At 37.9% G+C, this 18,197-nt stretch overlaps 1 pseudogene; it reads left to right on the top strand.

Annotated features, from left to right (window-relative positions):
• Nucleotides 1–359: 359 nt before the first annotated feature.
• Nucleotides 360–2,032, top strand: LOC145773789 (uncharacterized; annotated as a pseudogene).
• The last annotated feature ends 16,165 nt before the right edge of the window (nucleotides 2,033–18,197 follow it).

Below are 18,197 nucleotides of genomic sequence, written 5' to 3'. Positions count from 1 at the left end.
CTTTGTAACGGTGGCAAGTATTCTACTTTAGATAAAATTTATAGAAAAACATCAAATGAGCTTATAGATTACTGATGTTCGATCCTGTGTGCCAACATATAGCTCATAACCTAATTTCGTCAATCTCACCAGTCGTCAAGTGCGTTGCGAATTCAGCAAATTCTTCTAAGTATGTTGCTTCGAAATTCATGTAACATTGGCCTATAATGATCCCATAAGGAGACGCAATATACCAAAATTTCAAATAGAAATTTTAAGGGGTTTGTGACCGCTTCTAAGGCACCAAAACAAAAAGGTTGAGAACCACTGCCTTATACGAATGGTCGGTCCTCCACTGAGAAAGTTTTAACCAGCGAAGTATGTTGGATCCTGGTTGCGCCAGTGACGTTACCCGACAATTGAGACCCGAATTCGCCAGAGGTTTTATGGTTTTGAATATGATAAATGTCTTAAAAAAATTTAGACTATAACTTGTACTTTTTTGTGTTATTATTTCACTAAAATACGAATATTTGCATTGAACAACGCTATACCATCTATAGACCATGATAGGCCTACTTATTTTAGCAACGTTTTACGTACATCCAGTGTGTTGTTTCAAAGTCTTATAAGGGCATATTTCTGAATCTCTTCTACGGCACCTAGCGCATTTGGAAAGTAAAAAATTAACGTTCCGGAGGCTAATCTTCTGAAAATCCGCCACTGATTATAGGCTACATCTGTTTCAGGGGGTAAACGTAAGCAAGACAGGGGGGCACCAGTAAAGCTGTCGTTGTTCATTGTAACTTCGTTTTGTTATTGTTTACTTACTGCGGTCAGTTTTATTTCCCTTGCTTGCTTTTTTCAGATAAAGGTTAGTAAAGTAGTGTGATCTACATTGTAGATGGATTCATGTCCAGTAGAAACAGCAAGTTGTGTTAGTGTGTAGTGTAGACAAAGCTATCGGACTGGTGATTCACTGTGTAATATTGGAGCTTATTTTTGCGAGAGTGATAGTACCACACACCCTTTGGACACTATAATTGGTCATGCTTTGAAACTAGATTGTGAAACGCTGGTTGCAACTCTGCGTGAAAAAAGAGAAAATGGCCATATTCCGTACATCATGCCGTAATTTCTTGAGAAACCATGCGAGATCCAAGAAACGTCCAGCCTCAAGCAACGAACAATCCAGAAAGAGAGTATCGACCCGGTCAGATCAACAGTCGTTCGACTTTAAAAGAAGTGTTTTACTGTGGATATAGTTGTATGTTTGATGAACGGCACCCTGATCGAAATAAATTTGAAGAGGTGCGGACAATATCGTCAGGAATACATTACGTACCGGTAACACTTGCTTTATGCCAAAGTATAGACGATGTACTTGCTAAAACTGTTCAGAAACGACTGCTTAGTGCACTCGACCTGGTGGCTGCTAAAGCCAGATACCATGTAGGCTACCATGCAGAACAAGGTTTGAAAATCCTGCTCAGTATTCAACATCCACTGAAAAATGACATTGTAAAAATGGAAGATTATATGGACTTGTATACCGTTGCAGAGTTTCATTCCATGATGCAGGAACGTCCGCCCCGTTAGCTCAGTGGTTACGAGCCCGGCTCAAGATCATGCAGCGCAAGTTCGACTCTCGGGGTGTGCGCTTCAGCAACGCACTTTCAGGACTGCTCTCCATTCAGCGGCACCTAGGGAATGGAATAATTCCCCGGCAGTAACACTTCAACAATCGGAAATTTCACTCTGTCAATATTGGTAACCTGCCCTGTGTCAAAAGCCTCTACAAGTATGCGAAACTACCAGAAATAACCAATCAAGGTTTTGTCAGTCCGAGGATAAAGATTCAAAAACCAACTTGGGGATAATGTGTTTTCATTGAAGATGACCCAAATAAATAAAAAGCATGGAAATTGGAGATTCATTGCGTATAGTCAAAAGTTATGGCAAGAGTAAAATTATTCTCCTTGAAAAAATGAGTGAAATTGTAATTGAAAAATGGTACCAAGAAAGACTTGTAAGGAAACGTGCTTCCCCTTAATTCAGATATAGTCAGTCACTATTTTTACTTTAGGAAGAAAGTAGCCGAAACTAATTCTAAGTTATTGAAAAAAATACCCTATTTTAAAGATGAGCTGCTGAAAGACGTAGTTGGCATATGGAACAAAGCTGGTCTTCCAGTGCTTAGCAAACAGAGAATTGAAGCGAAGCTAAAGACGTGATAGAGAGGTAGGCTACAATACAGCAAGAACGAAGGAAATGAAACGCAGAAGTAATGAGGTTAATCAAGAATGGTTACATAACTTGTTCGATATATGTGCAATGTGCATGCAAGTGTTCGATCTCCTAAAATCCAGTTGTTTTTCAAAAGAAACCGCTTTCTTGAAAGATCAGCAAAAATGTCGAAAAATGTTTATCGGTGGCATAAATGTCAACCATGTAGAAAAGGCTTTGGAACGGGAAAATCATGAAAGGAGGCGGGAAACGAGCAGTAAAGTTGAACAAACGAGCACTTCTGGCTTACAATCTGCCAAAGCATCGGCACTACTATGTTCGTAACTGAGAAAAAGAAATGAAGCAGTTAGATATCTACACAGTAGCGAAAGCGACTCTGATGGGGATATGAATTGGAAAGATGATAAGGAATACGAGCCTCTGAGACCTGCTGTTGGGGGAAAAATGTACAAGAAAGTAGGGCAAAGTGGGGCGTATTTCCATGTGATAACCCAAATGTATAACCACTAATTTTCAATGGAAGGCATAGTTTTCAGTTCTCTTTCGTACAAGCAGTAAAGATTAATAAATTTGTCACCACAGCAGAAATTATGAGGGGTGCCATTGAATTTTGGGCAAAATCAGGTTTTATAAATAAACTAAAAAATGGTCTGGCAAACTAAGGTATGATCATAACTGATCATGAAAGATACCATTCGTTAGCTTTAAGCCTGCTCTTTTCATCATACCAAACAAGAGATGTACAAATGGTTGTAGAAACCACATGATTTCATACCACGGGGCGTGTTGTCACAGCTGTGACTACACGCCCCGTGGTGTGCATTTTTAATGTTAAGAAACATAAAAAATTATTTCTGCTTATACAACGAGGTAATAATCGTAGCTTATTTGTTAAAATACAACGCTTTTTTAGGAAATAAAAATTAATATTAGATAATGATACACACATATATTCGATAGTGACACATAATTCTCAAGATGAAATTTTTATTGTTTTTGACAATGGGCATAAAATTTTACCAATATGTTGTAAATTAAATTTGTTTGCATTTCGCGTATTTTTTGTTCGTTCAGCCTGTATTAAAATCATTTTTTGTTGGTGTCTGTCATATTTTAGCATAGACTCCTTAAGTAAAGGACTGGAACCTCCCATGCTCGGGGTTTGTAACTTGAGTCCGAATGATTAACTTGAGTCCTGGCTTAAATGACTTCTAGAGAAGCTAGAAACACAATCTTGGATTCTATATTAGGGTTTTTGAGGATGGCGAGTTCAATAGTGTTACTTTCAACAATACCTGAGGTCATTTTCAAGGTCAAAATATCATATTTTAAGGTCAAATTACAGAATTTTGGTCATTTTTGCCCATTTTTGCGTCTAAATCGTAAAGCAAAACTGTTTCAAAGAAGTCTGTGACGAAATATGATATTGTGCACCTACTGCATCTATTGTGTAAGATATTTTCTCTACATTGCGTAAGTTCTTTGAAGTTCTTTTTGTTTATTTTCGGAAATATTTTGGTGATTTCATATGCCCTAGCAAAACATTGCGGTTCCAAGCCTTTGTGAAGTAACAATTTATTGAAATCAAAGCTGTAATTTGCATGGCAAGACTGAAATGCGTTGCCGGTTTCATTTTGCTGAGTTGTTATCCTTTGTAGATGCACGTTTAGCTAGTAGTATAATGCTGCTTGTACTACTTTAGCTAACATTCAATTGAAAGCTTATGTCCTCAATGTAAGTGACAAAGAAAAGCCTTTGGGATGCCTCAGAGGGCAAGAAAAGCTTTCCAACTAGTGATAGACATTGTCTATTATAGTGTCATCTTGTTATGTATTGTCAATTTGTGTATTATATTGTAATCATTGACTCTTTTAGATAATAGCCATAGTGTTGAGAAATACATATGATGTTTATGTAATAGCATATTTCGTCACAAACTTCTTTCAAACAGTTTTGCTTTACGATTTAGACGCAAAAATGGGCAAAAATGACCAAAATTCTGTAATTTGACCTTAAAATATAATATTTTGACCTTGAAAATGACCTCAAACGGTGTTGAAAATAACACTATTGAACTCGCCATCCTCAAAAACCCTAATATGGAATCTAAGATTGTGTTTCTAGATTCTCTAGAAGTCATTTAAGCCAGGACTCAAGTTAATCATTCGGACTCAAGTTAAAAACCCCGAGATCGTCAGTTTCCAGTCCTTTACTTAAGGAGTCTATGTATTTTAGTCATAAAGCATGTACAGAAATTTTGTGACAACACGCTCCGTGCTCTGTGACAACACGCCCCGGGGTGGGGCGTGTTGTCACAGCCCATTCACTTGCATTAAACATGCATTTATGTAAAAACGAAATAATCCAGAAAAACTTTAGCTGTAGCTAAAAGAAGTCGAATGATACCTCTTTCAATCGCACTATGGTTTGGTTTGGTTTGGTTTTGATCTAGCATATCGATACCATTGGTACAGAACGAGAATTATGCTGATTTTTAAAAATTGTGACAACACGCCCCACATTGCCGGACATCCTTTTTGAATAAATGATAGAAGTCTTGTACTTGCTGATCGTAGGATGACTTCGATACACCACCAGTCAGATCTTATGAGGTCGGTTCTTGGAAAAGATCAAATAGCTGCATTACCTTCGACAGTAGGCTATACCGCCAACGAAAAAAAACAAGAAAAAAATCTTTGATGGAAAGTGAGAACCTTCTCAACTCAGCTTCTGCCATGCAGTTATGTTATGATGGGCGAGTTGTCGATAAAATAGATCGATACGTTTTCTTGGGTCAACTTGTTGATGATAGGCATGAAGCACGACAGTGTGCTTGCTGTTAATCTTTTCCCAAAACTGTGTCGGTCACTGCAGAACTGATTTTTGACACCATTGTGGTTATAGATCATTTAGCGTAACTTATAAAAATGTGGTAATATCATATTTAGGTTATTTAAGTGTAAGGATAGTTTATATTTAAATATTACGGCTCTCTGACTGCCTGATGAAATTTCTATCTATCTAATTTATCTAGTTTGGCTATCTGACTCCATGAAATAATTTCCACACAATTGTTATTCGAATTATAATTTTAAGTTATCAGAAGGTGTTCGTATAATGTTGTAGGTCTATAACACAATTTGAATTTAAACAGTACAGAATAATGAAATTGCAGAACAGTAAAGCATTATTACATTTTAATTAAACAATCAATTTAATGTTTTTCTGAGAGCTGAACTGGTCTAACTGAGCTCGTTTGATGTGAGCTGGTCCGATTTGATAGAGCTCTTTGTCTAATTGAGCTGGTTTGATGTGATAGAGCTCTTTGTCTAATTGAGCTGGTTTGATGTGATAGAGCTCGTCCGATTTTATAGAGCTCTCGTCAAAGGACGAACAAACCATTTTATTGTGTGCGCCCTTTTTTCTATTTACTTTGGGAGCATTTGCATGGAAAATTACAGAAACTTTAGTAAATTACGCATGGTTTGAAATGGTTCATCTTAGTTAAAGAAAGGGAATTTATATGACGAAATAATGGATCGCTACACCATCATCCAGGAGGCTTGCAGAGTTCACCTATCCAAAGTATAATCACTAATCAGTCATGGCTGATACGGCTGCTCTCAACACAGGAAAAAAGTCCGGAGTCAATACTCGACTGGTCAATTATTTTAATGATGAAGTTGGTCATGATATTCATACCCTTGAATGCATGTTCCACATAAACTAAATACATCTTTTCGATATCATTTCTTTTGTGGACGGCGCCAAAAGGGTCCTGGAGCGATGCATGATGGGGCTCTAGTCCCGGGATGGGGCGTTGCTTAACCAGATAGCAAGACTGGACAAGCCAAGTACTGAAATCTTAACACCAACTGATCAGTTGAACGTTCTGGTAACAAGAATAGCAGCTGTACATTTAAAAGCTAAGCTGGAATAGTTTTCTCAGCAGAATTGATTGTTGATACTTTAGTTAAAAAGCATGATCGCCAGAAATACATATACATGGCTTGCAGTGACGTAAAAAAGCCGATAATTTTGCGAAAAACTATTTTTTTTAAATACCTTTTTTCTGAAAAATGTAGACCTTAATATTCTATACATCAGGTATAGGAAACCGACCCTTCTGCGCACTTTGACACTAATTTTGTCGATCTATGATGAGTAGTTCCGGAGATACGACCAAATTTCGAGATTTTGACTCCCAAAAATTTCAAACTTTTTCGACCACCTCAATATGATGTCATAATTAAAAAAAATTGAGGTGTAAATGTTTTGTCCCAAATACCATCAGATGGGACCCCAGGCATTTTGAATTCCAAAAATGGTAAAAAATGAAACATCCTAGTGCAGCGTTTGTTAACCGGGGGTGCTGGAATAGACTGTAGGCCGTAGGGGGTGCTAAATGCATGCAGTACAATATCAAAAAATGCCATTTTACTTTTCTGCATTTTTTCGTTTTTCTGCCAGTATCGGCAGTTGTCATATCAATGATTGCTATTTCGAAGTAGCCAACATGATTTGCAGTTACTGTAGTCATCTCCTAGTCAAGTACGCAAATTGATCCTGAGTAGATTGTGCAAACTTACCTGGTGGGTGCTTTGTTGTAATATTGTTGCTCACCTCTCGCTTCTAGAAACCACCTAGGCAAAATACGTTTCCACAGATCACTCATATCCAGAGTGGATACAGCAGCCCTTCTTGGCAGACATAAATGATGATAATAGACTAAAGGAGGAGCTGATTGACATGCAAGTGAATCAGAGTTGTCGGACAAAAATTTCGTTTTTCAACTTGCTGATTTCTGGTGTGATCAGTTGACAGCTATCCTGCATTGGCACGAGCAGCATTGGAATTGATCGGTACATTTCCGACTGCCTACCTGTGTGAAAAGGCGTTCTCCACCATGCTCCAAATCAAAACAATTGGCCGGAACCGCCTTCAACATGGGTTGCTCCGCAATATGAGAGTGGAATTGACCAACACGAAGCCTCGAATAGAGAAATTGGTCACACATAAGCAACAACAGAAATCACATTGATACATGTGCAACTAGTTACCTAGCTGGATAACTTAAGTATGCTTAAGTTTGTTCATGTTCTTTCATTATTCTCGGGTTTTCTTATTTCTTTTATCACCAATGACGACAGTAGTTTTGAAGAATAAACAAAATGATCAATTTGTACACCGCTTTCCTTTCAATAGTGCAGGCCAAAGTTTAATGGCGGCGCCGAAATTTTGACATGCTTTTTGATCACTGACAGTAAATTTTGTATTTTTTGTCGCCTAACAAACTGTGCTGTTGTTTCAAGAGAGTTGATTCACTTACATACGTGGTTATAATTGAATTTCTGTTGGTGAATGAAAGTCAAATACGAAATCTTGAACCAACTTCATTAAAACAACTGCACAGTTTGTTAAACAACAAAAGACTTCATTACAGGGTTGTCGGTATTTTACCCGATCCAAAAAAACCCGGGTGGGTTTTTTCAAAAAAGCCCACTTAAAAAACCCAAAAAAAAACATAAAAAAACCCAGAGCATCATATTTGTCCAGTTTTTATTAGAAAATTAAAAAAATGAACAAAAACACTACAAGGCACTTAAAACAAACTTTAAATTAGGACTTAAGGATGTGATTGTGAAGTAAATTTCCAAGAATAAACTGAAAACGCAGTGGATATTGTAGCCTACAGTTACACAAAAATCAAGTAATGCCACTTTGTGTATACTAAACTAAAACTCATTTATGCAAGAAGGCCTTATAGTTAAACTGGTGAAAGTACTACTCTACTGTAGTCTGCATAGGCCTATATGATGTGAAATGCAATTTAGGAGGCTATTTACCAATTACAGATTCTGGATTCTAACGCATGGCTGTTTCAGAGCATTTGCCTGAATGGCCATTGGCCACGCAATCGCTCAATTGCTCATTCATTACTATATATAATATATATATAGTTATTACTACAGTATCTGAAGCCTTTACAAATTGTTTCACCTAACGGATCATCAGAAGGTAACAATTTGTAAAGGCTTCAGATAGTAATAACTATATTTGATTTAATTTGCTCTGCTTTGCTTTTTTGCTTAGCCTTGAGCACTTTTTTGTAGTATTGATAGTTTTCATTGTTTTAATATATATATATATAAATGATAAAAAATATTTAAACATGATGGCTTAAATGCTCCTTGCCTTCAAATCTAAAGCAAATGATGCAATAATGTGATTTCTACCAGTCCACGGTAGCACCAACTTGGGATAGAAATCAGTGGATGATGCAACATCCAACTTGATCTTGAAATTAATGGATGATGCAACATTCAAGCAACAACAGCCTTAGTGCATTATTTTATTGAGTTATGCAAGCATGTACTGTGAGTGAAAGGCACTTCATTCGTAAAAAGTAGTTTTGAAGTGAAATAAGCACTAATCTACCTTTTTTTGCATCTTTTTAAAAAAACCAAAAAAAACCCGGGTTTTTCTCAACTCTGCTTCATTACAAAATATATCGCCAGCGATCTGAAGGCATGTCAAAATTTCGGCCTCTACTAAACTTTTGGTCGGCACTGTAGTAGTCGTATGTCAACGATAGTTAGGGGGTGCTAGACTGTCCAGGACTGTTTACAGGGGTGCTAGAGTCAGAAAAGGTTAAGAAACGCTGCCCTAGTGTTTACGCTATATTTTATTAGAACTTAAAACTTTAAATGTCGTTTTTACATCTTTACAGCTGGTTTAACCCTAGAATGACCGGACTTTTTTGGCACTCCAGGACTGGGGGAGGGGACGGGGAGAACAGATTGTTTTTATAACAAAATACCTTATGAAAGAGAACTTTAACTAAAAATTTCTTCACTACCTCTTAGATAGCTTTTAGTTGTTGCTTAAATGTCCTTGCTTATAAAAGAAAAACCTTTATTTAGATAAAATCTCTCCTATTATCTCGATCAACTTTTACACCCCTTAAACGTGTGATAAATTTTGTTTTATTTTTTGCTTTCCAATTGTTAGTTTGCTTTGCTGATAGTAATATTCCAATTTATGGTGTTGTATTCTGTTACGGAGGTATCGTATTTTAGCTTATAATTGTACATTATAATGTTAGACAAATTTGTGTTTTACCCCCTGGCATGTTTTTGGTTGTAGCTTTTTTCCCCAAGGTAAAAAAATGACAAAACACATCATTGAAAAGCTGATAAAATTATTTTTCCAACGGTGTATAATACGTCTTTATAAGAATTTTTTCTAGGTTGACCAAAAATTCTAAAGGGGGCAAATTAGTGTTTTACCCCCTGGCACGTTTTTGGTTGTAACTTTTTTTCCCCAAGGTAAAAAAAAATGACAAAACCCATCATTGAAAAGCTGATAAAATTATCTTTCCAACGGTATATAATTCGTCTTTATAAGAATTTTTTCTAGGTTGACCAAAAATTCTACAGGACTAGTATGTCTGTTTAGCAAGCCAATGCATTTTTTTCAAATTGCACCTGATTGGATTGTTTGTTTGTTTGTTTGTTTATCTTTATCCTGCATTGCGGGAAAGCGGACTTGAGCGCTATGCATCGGTGTACGCCTTCCGACATACACCTGACCCACGCTGCAGCCGACAGCAATGTCTGTTTCCGGTTGTCTACTTAAATTATGACTTAAATTTGGTACTACCCATTACTCGAAATCGATCACTAGGTAGAGGCAATTATCGTAAAATTTCTTGTCCAGAGAAACAACAGCAAGTGCGGGTGGCTGGAGTCGAACACGCAGGCTCTCGACTGCGAGCCGAACGCGCTAACCACTCGGTCACGGCTGCCGACTATTGATTGAATTATCTCTAGCAGTTTAGAAATAATTTGCAAAGAGCACTCAAACAGGGTTGATCGGTTTTAAAAACCAGGTTTAAACCGGGCAGTTTTGACCACCTATTACTGGTCAATACCCCTTTAGTGTATGAACAGTGGTGGGCACTAGTTACTTTCAAAGTAACTGAGTTACAGTTAGGCTACAGTTACTTCGCTCAAAAAGTAACTAGTTTCAGTTACAGTTACCGGTTTTTAAAAAGTAACTAGTTACAGTTACTAGTTACAGTTACTTTTCAAGGAGAATGGATGTGTAGGCTACTGACCTACACCTACTCTTTTCGCATGGAGTACAAATATATGATAAAGGGAAAGATGATACTTTGTTGGTAGTTGTTGTCTAACCACAAAACAGCGACCACTCTGCTAGCTGTCCACATGCTATTGATTCTAAAAATCCATAATCTAAGCCTAAAACGTCCGCCTACCGAATAGAAAAAAAAAAAAATTGAAAAAACGACATGCACATGACACTCCGTAGCCTATATAAGTAGTAGCCAGTAGGGCGTATCAAAATTTTTATACGGGTAACTAAAATGAGCCAAGAGGCACAACGTCAATTTCCTTTCAGAAACATCAGCATTTCAAAATGTTGGTCGCTAAGTCCAGCTCTCTTTGGCTTCAAAATGTCTTTTCCAAGGGAGAACAGTCTTTCAACAGCAGCACTGGAAGGGATAGGGGTATTGTATTGCAAGAATAAACGCCTCATTGCGTCATTGGGGAATGCATCAGACGTAACCGTCTTTGTTGGGTTACGTTCGAGAAATTCATTTAAAATTTTTGCTGCACTCGCTTCCTTTTTTCGTGTGTTTTCAACTAACGGAGCAAAAAAGTCATCTGTTTCATGCTTGTCTTTGTCAACATCAGTGTCACAGATGCTTGCTGCATCGTCGATGGTGAAATTGTTGTGGTGCTGTAAAAGGTTAACCATTTTGAGATGCAGAGCCGCCTTAATTTTTTCACCCTTGTCAAGCCAAGCAAGCCAAGAAAGTCTGAATTGTGGGTGAAACGCAGCAGCTAGCTGGCAGTCACCATCATCAAAAACATGACCAAATCTGTTTTCTAAAGATTCCAACAATCGGGTAAGTAATGGCAGACAGACAGCCACCTTGTTGCTGTCCCGTAGTTCTTGTAATCTTTTCCGCGTCATGCCCAAGGTTGGTAGCAGTATACCCATATATGCCTTATCTTCTGATTGAAGAATGTCCAGAGATTGGCATATTGGTCGCATTACCAAATGGTATTCTTTCAGGAAAGCCACATCACCTGAAAGAACAGAGAAAACTGTTTTTAGAGAAACTATCGAGCAATTGCCAGAGCCCACTTTCGCAGATATCAAGATAATTGCAGTCTGTTTGACTTGTTTATTAACTTTTTTGTATGGTTACAACTTATAATTTATAACCAAAAATTTGAAACTGCTGTTATCCACCAGAGGTAGGCTAACTAACACAACGTGCCTTTTCACAGGGCCAGGGCACCAAGCACACGACCTCTGAGTGAGCGTCATGTTCTTGAACCGTAGACCAAACAAATTTTCGCTTATAGGCAAGCTATTGAGCTACGCCACTAACATTGCACTTAGCGATATATTGTTTTGCAAATACAGTAGCAATATCAGTCCTAACAGATATTCATTAGCCTACTCACTTTAACCAGGTTTAAACCGGGCAGTTTTGACCACCTATTACTGGTCAATACCCCTTTACTGTATGAAGCAAGTTGCTTTTCAATTGAATTAAAAATATTACCCTCCATGTTTAGTAATGATGTTCAACTATGTTTTGTTTTGATCAACAATAACCTAAATGCAGGATTTGGAACAAAAAATATTCAATTTCTCTGTTCATTTTTGATATTTCAATCAGTTGGTTATTTTAATTATTGAGAAAATTCAAATTCCAAAAATAAGTTTCTGATGAACCAAAAAATGCTTGGTAGAACGATGAACACAGCAACTGAAGTGCAAGAATTTAGTCCAACAATTTTTTTTTTTATGAAAAACATTTGCCATAAAGTTTGCGCAACGTTTGCCCTCCCGTTGCGTAGCGCATAAGACGTTGCACGACATGTAATTAAGGTAGTAGTCTTAACGCTGTTTGATGTCTTGTTTTTGGCGGCGCTGAAACAAGAGAAAAATCCAAGATAAATATAATCTTTCGTACGAATTTTACAGGCAGCCATCTGTGGCTGCCTGACAGGTCGGTATTGGCGGCCAATAATGAAAGTTCAGGCGGCCATGGCCGCCAGCTATTTCGAGGCCTGCATGTCAAAATGATCACAACTGCTTTTATATTTTCTAAATAGCCCAGGTAGCCAAGTAAGCCAACCATTCACTACATAAAATATTTTTCTGGGTTTTGACCGGTTTAAACCTAGTTTTCACCGGTTAAAACCAGGTTTAAACCGCTTAGTGGTCAAAACCAGTTTTGACCACTTAGAGATCAACCCTGCACTCAAAGCGTCTCATGATTGGGACACTCAGGCAAATTTGTAGCAACACAATCTGTTCAAATGTAGAATTCGCCTATAACGGCACCTCTAGGGGATTTGCAAAAATTGACCTTATAGACGAACTACCGCAAACTATTTCCAAAACTGTCTTTTGATTAAAAAAAGAGGTATTGAAAAAAGAGATTGTTTGCAATGATGACCTCGGAATTTCATATTCTTTTGCAAGCTCTGACACGCTTGTAGCCTTACCGCTGTTGAATCGGCTAACAATTTTATATTTTTTTCAAAAAGGGAAATGTCTTCGTTTGTTTGGCATTTTGCTTCATAGATCTCTTTCGACAACTGTAGGCTACTGTGTAACACTGCGGCTTCTAGTTTATACAGTACTGCACGTTAGGGGGGACCGTTTTTGACTTTTTTTTGAAATTCAAAAACGGCTAGTCATAAAAAATGGCACATGCATGAAAAAATTACGTGTGCAAATATGCAAACAAATATTGCAATTCAGTTCCGGATCATGGCTGATACGGCTGCTCTCAACAGGGCGGATCCAGGTATACACGTTAGGGGGGGCGATGTCATTGACAATCAGGCAAGTGATCAGCCAGGCACAAACAACGACGGGGTCTCCTCTAGAAAATTTGGATCGAAGTTGTTGCGTTGAGAGCATTTCGAACACAAATTATGAAAAATTGAAATTCTATAACTTAAAAAATCTTCAACAATGCTGTTGTGTAACAAAGAGAGGGGTGAAGAGCTGATATGCTCTTGCCATGTCAAGTTGAAGCCTGAACAATCTAGCCGCATTTATAGTTGAGACTGAAGGTTTCACTCTTGATTGTTTCACGGCAATTTTAAAATTGACCTCGGAAAGATAATAACAGGTAATTCTGTCTTCCCAATATTGATACAGACATTGAGGTTATAGATTTACTGTATAACTTCGAGGTTTTATTCCTCTGACAAGTTTTGAACTGTTATAAAGAGCAATGAGGAAAGGTTATGCATACACTCAACATAATGAGTAACAAACGTGGGGGCTAGGTCAAAACACTGGGTCATACTCCACCCCGTAGAATCGCCACTATAGGCTAGGTATAGATTGTAAATTTTTATTTTGGACCAGCGAAACACTACAATTTGTGCAATAGAATGGCAGTTAAACATAGTTAAATGACGACCAAAAGATATAGTCCTCCTTAAAACGTGTCATGCACGGTCGCTGCACCAGACAAAAAAAGAAACTAACAATAACAGAAACAACTATTTCTGTGGACTTCACAAATAAAACGAAAATAAAAAGCTACTTTGCCGGTACGGGTAATACTAACAGGTGTCGTACCTTTGACTACAACACTAAGTCAAGTTTACGGTTTCTACTGTTGGCAAATCGATTTATCACGGAGTCTGTGTCAATTAAAATGTCCCGATGCTGGTATAGATAGGCCAATCCATTCAGTCTTTCCTCACCGATGTTGTTCCTCAGCCAGGTTTTCAATAACCGAAGAGACGAAAAGCTTCTTTTGGCTGATGCTACGCTGACTGGCAAGGTTAATAGTATTTTTAGAAGAGAGTCTACGATTGTGTACACATTTTCATCACACGGTTGTAAAGCTTCTTCCGCAGTCATCGGTAAGACTGCAGCAGTCGCCGGAACAGTTTTATTTTCCCACTTCTCCTTCCATAGTTGGATCTCTGAACCTAGAGCAGATTCCACACTATATATATGACGTAACAAGCCGTTGTAGGCATTGCAAATGACTTTTGTCAATGCTATCAGGTCGGTACTTGAGCAATTTCGTGGTAGCAATGATGTTAGGTGTCAAGATGCTAAAGTCTCATAGAAAAAAATTGAGCTTTGCTGTTTTTAGATGCAATTTCAAGGTAGAATTTCAATGGTTTTAGTTTCACGTCTGACCGTCAAAGTTGCCAATAACCTGCTCTGTCAACCAACTTATCTAGGCTAAGGGATTTATCGCTATGCTCTACAGTGCCGGCAAAAAGTTTAGAAACTTTTTATATTTTAGTAATTTCGCTGGGTAATTAGACTCTGCGACGAAATAATAGCCTTATAGGCTACTATGTAATTATTATAGCCTACCCTAGTCTAACCTAATCTTTGAACATGGCGAAGGACTTATTCAGCATTGCTTTCGATATGTTGTTTTCCAAATCGTATAGGCTACATATAAATGAAGAATAAAGCTACTTTCTTGGGTTTTAGGGGGGGCGATCGCCCCAATCGCCCCCCTCTGGATCCGCCACTGGCCTCTCAACACAGGAAAAAAGTCCGGAGTCAATACTCGACTGGTCAATTATTTTAATGATGAAGTTGGTCATGATATTCATACCCTTGAATGCATGTTCCACATAAACTAAATACATCTTTCCGATATCATTTCTTTTGTGGACGGCGCCAAAAGGGTCCTGGAGCGATGCATGATGGGGCTCTAGTCCCGGGATGGGGCGTTGCTTAACCAGATAGCAAGACTAGACAAGCCAAGTACTGAAATCTTAACACCAACTGATCAGTTGAACGTTCTGGTAACAAGAATAGCAGCTGTACATTTAAAAGCTAAGCTGGAATAGTTTTCTTAGCAGAATTGATTGTTGATACTTTAGTTAAAAAGCATGATCGCCAGAAATACATATACATGGCTTGCAGTGACGTAAAAAAGCCGATAATTTTGCGAAAAACTATTTTTTTTAAATACCTTTTTTCTGAAAAATGTAGACCTTAATATTCTATACATCAGGTATAGGAAACCGACCCTTCTGCGCACTTTGACACTAATTTTGTCGATCTATGATGAGTAGTTCCGGAGATACGACCAAATTTCGAGATTTGGACTCCCAAAAATTTCAAACTTTTTCGACCACCTCAATATGATGTCATAATTAAAAAAAATTGGGGTGTAACGTTGTGTGTAAATTGTGCGTTGGGCTCGCATTCGAGAGCCTGCATATTCGACTCCAGCCACCCACACTTGCTGTTGTTTCTCTAGGTAAGAAACTTTACGATAATTGCCTCTACTCAGGGATCGATTTCGAGTAATGGGTAGTAGCTACCAAATTTCAGTCATAAGTAGAATAGACAACCGGAAACAGACCTTGCAGTCGGCTGCAGCGTGGGTCAGGTGTACGTCGAAAGGCGTACACCGATGCATAGCGCTCAAGTCCGCTTTCCCGCAATGCAGGATAAAGATACTAAAACAAAACAAAAAACAAACCTGCAGATCATATTGCTTTTATTCTGAAGTTAGATTGCGTTTTATAGCTGCGCCTGCAGGCTGCAACTGATCAAACGTAGGCTACTATTGCTTTTAATTTAAGCAAGACTACGTCTTATAGATTGTCAGTTCGTATCATCCTGCAAAGTTAGTGGACAGAACATAAATGAGCGTACAGCGTTAACACCATCTTGCCCTTTTGCGACAAGTTTGTTTATTGAGCAATGACAACACAGCATTTCAAATTTGTGAAAATTCAGCATTTTGGTCGTCGATGCGGGGGCAATAAACCTTAAGCTTCGAACATGCCTTTACACAGGAAAGTTCTGGGTACATCCCACTTACAATTTATAACTAGCCAGTAGAAAAAAAAAAAAAAAAATTATGTTAAAACGGAAAGTGAAATTTCCCTTTTTTTTTAATTAGAAGTTTGACCCCCTTGCTGGGGCAGAAGATGCACCCCCAAACTAAGAAAATTTTGCACACGTAATTTTTTTATGCATGTGCCACTTTTTATGACTAGCCGTTTTTGAATTTCGAAAAAAAGTCGAAAACGGCCCCCCTATAACGTGCAGTAGTGCACGTACAACTGTTGCTTTGACTTGTTTAAAGGTCAGTTGTAGAGCTGTTTTTTACACGTGATGGTTTTTCACGCGAAGAAAAAGTTAATTCAGTTCATTATAGTTTATACATTACTGCACGTACAACTGCAGTTGTACAACTGCGTACACGTACAACTGCAGTTGTACGTGCAGTATTGTATAAACTATAATGAACTGAATAGAAAAAATTCTATAGAAAAAGTTCTTATAAAGACGTAGGCTATATGATATATCGTTGAAAAGATAATTTTAGCAGCTTTTCAATGATGGGTTTTGTCATTTTTTTACCTTTTTTTTACCTTACATTTTTTTACCTTGGAAAAAAGTTACGACCAAAAACGTGCCGGAGGGGTAAAACACTAATTTGCTCAATACTATAATACAATTATATGCTAAAATACGTTACTTTTGCAACAGAATACAACAGCATAAATTGGAATATTACTATCAACAAAGCAAACTAACAATCGGAAAGCAAAAATATAAAACATAACCTAATTAGGAGGTATTTATCACACGTGTAAGGGAGTAAAAGTTGACGGAGATAACAGGATAGATTTCACCGAAATAAAAGGTTTTTCTTTTATAAGCAAGGATATGTAAGCAACACATAAAAGCTATCTAGGATGTAGTGAAAAAGGTTTTAGTTAAAGTGCTATTTCATAGGGTATTTTGTTACAAAAACACTGTGTCCCCCAGTCCTGGAGTGCCAAAAAAGCCCGGTCTTGCTAGGGTTAAACCAGCTGTGAAGATGTAAAAACGACATTTACAGTTTAAGTTCTAATAAAATGTCAACACATTTCAATCAAAGTGATGCAAACGCATCCATAAAGTTTCTCTCTTCGCTCAATTCGTCATCAAACACGACTGTAATATTTGTGCATGTCTGATGATAGACTATATTCTGAGGCCGTGGTGGTATGCAGCTCGTGGTGATTGTGGAAGGAGAGCCAGATCAATGTGAGAACAATTAGACATGACCATTTCCTCGTACTTCTGTTGAGTGATTTGTGGTAAAGTATAATGTAGACAAGTTTAAAAGTTCAAAGAACCGTATCCAAGCCCTGCCAACTTGGTGTGGAGACATTCGTCTTCGTAGAAAACATCGGCAACATTTCGCAAACGAACTTGCTCAACTTCTCAAATAGACATCTTGCCGAATTTATGAACTGCTGAAGTTGTATCACAGCCACTCCAAAACAAGAACATCTACCTTCGCAATAACATCTCTAACTCTGTAGCACTGTCTTTGCTGGTAGTTTTTCCCTCTTGTAATGTTTGGCAAGAAGATATCAGAATAGTCACGGTAGGCTACATAGCATGATGCACTAGTAAGCAAAGGACATCAGTATCGTCGGATCTTTGTTTGTATAGTTTGAGAAAAAGATGTTCCTTTCAGTTTGGAAAGAATTTTGATCATTCAATTCAACAGTTTGAGACGTCGTACCAGCGTCGTAGTACCAGAGACGTCGTAGCGTTTTTGATGGATAGAATCTTTGGTTGACACCGTGTCATTCTTTGCTTGACGATGTGCCTGTTAAGCCCGCTTTCCGACAAGAGCAGAGTCTGTCACATCAACCCTTGCAGTTACATCGAAAGATTTTCAAGACATCTTCTGGTGCAGCAGCTACATCGGTCATGACTGGAAAAAACATGTCATCTTTCTTCTGCCAACTCCATGACAATGGTTTCAAATCTGAGTTGCGTAAAGTTCTTAAAACTTTCAGTTGGTGATATACTCTGTGGCCGTGATAGTATGCAGCTCGTGGTGATAGTGGAAGAAGAGCCGGATCAACAGGTGAACGATTAGACATGACCATTTCCTCGTACTT

The sequence above is a fragment of the Aplidium turbinatum genome, chromosome 7, assembly GCF_918807975.1.
Source record: "Aplidium turbinatum chromosome 7, kaAplTurb1.1, whole genome shotgun sequence".
Classification (NCBI taxonomy): domain Eukaryota; kingdom Metazoa; phylum Chordata; class Ascidiacea; order Aplousobranchia; family Polyclinidae; genus Aplidium; species Aplidium turbinatum.
Note: the sequence above shows the minus strand (reverse complement) of the source record. Positions and strands in the feature narration are given on the sequence as shown.